The 1,191-nt window shown below is 41.2% G+C and overlaps 1 protein-coding gene across 1 annotated transcript in view; it reads right to left on the reverse strand.

Annotated features, from left to right (window-relative positions):
- The window catches only part of Fbxo15 (F-box protein 15), a 75,748-nt gene that overhangs the window by 36,487 nt on the left and 38,070 nt on the right, over positions 1 to 1,191 (reverse strand). The window lies entirely within an intron of this gene.

The following is a 1,191-nucleotide window of genomic DNA, read 5'->3' on the forward strand; positions in this document are numbered from 1 at the left end:
AAAAAAAAAAAAAAAAACCTGATTATGACTAGATCAATGCTACGGTTTGTGTATAGGTGTCCTCCCAAAGCCTTACGCTGTCTTGGGGCCACTTCTGGAGTTTGCTATTGATTAGTGTGGGTGTGGATGCTGCACCTTCCCTGGGGCAGGTAATTCACATTACACTGCAAGGAGGGGAGAAAGGCTAGCTAGCTGCCTGAGCTGCTGCCACTCTCTTTGCTCTCCGCTCCTTGCCATCACCATGAAAGATTGCTCTCTGCCATGTGCCACACTGCCTTGGAGCCAGCTGAATATGGACTGAAACCTCCAGTAACTGTGAGCTAAATAAACCTTTCCTTTCTTCATTTTGGATGTTGGGTATTTGTCCCAACAAGAGAAAAGTAACGAGACAATCAATAAAAAAAGAAAATATAGCCACTCTAATATCCATAAGTAAAAATGGAAAAACAATAAAACTCCAGTACCAGAAACAGTAATTTAAAAATAAATATATGTATGACCGAGTTTATCAGCAGGATTTGAAGATGCTTACCAATAGAAGATAAATTAATGAAATCCACTACAATAGTATAAATAAAAAAATATAATCATCAATAGTCACCCAAAAGAAATGTAACATTTGACAATCATTCCTGAAATCAAAAATCATAAAGATCTAACTTACCTATGAATAGAAAGAAGCGTTCTTAATTTGTAAGGTTATATAACAAAAACCTTAAGCTATTCCCTCAAAAGGGACTATGGGACCACAGCTCCCTCATCTTCTTTCCCTTGGCTTCCCAGCTACATGGTAAGTAGCTCTGCCCTACTGCATGTTCCCACCATGATGTGCTACCTCACCAAAGGCCCAAAAGCAGCAGGCCAGCTAGCTGACCATAGGATGAAATCTCTAAAATCGTAAGCCAAAGTAAACTAGTTCTCCTCAGAAGTTCATTATATCAGGTATTTCTTTTCTATAGTGAAGGAAAAAAAAAAGACCTGTATTAGAGCTGGTCAGATAACTGAGTGGACTAAAGCGCCTGCTTAGGCAGAGTGGAAGGGAACAGGGTTCGATCCCCAGTGTGCCGTGCCAGCCCTGGTCCCAGGGTGCACTGAGGTAGTGATTGAGACTGGGCATGGTGGCTCGTTCCTATAATCCCAGCACTTGGGAAGCTGAAAACAGGATCACTATAAGTCCCATCTGTGTAATGA

The sequence above is a fragment of the Octodon degus genome, unplaced genomic scaffold (assembly GCF_000260255.1).
Source record: "Octodon degus isolate 3935 unplaced genomic scaffold, OctDeg1.0 scaffold00120, whole genome shotgun sequence".
NCBI classification, from domain to species: Eukaryota; Metazoa; Chordata; class Mammalia; order Rodentia; family Octodontidae; genus Octodon; species Octodon degus.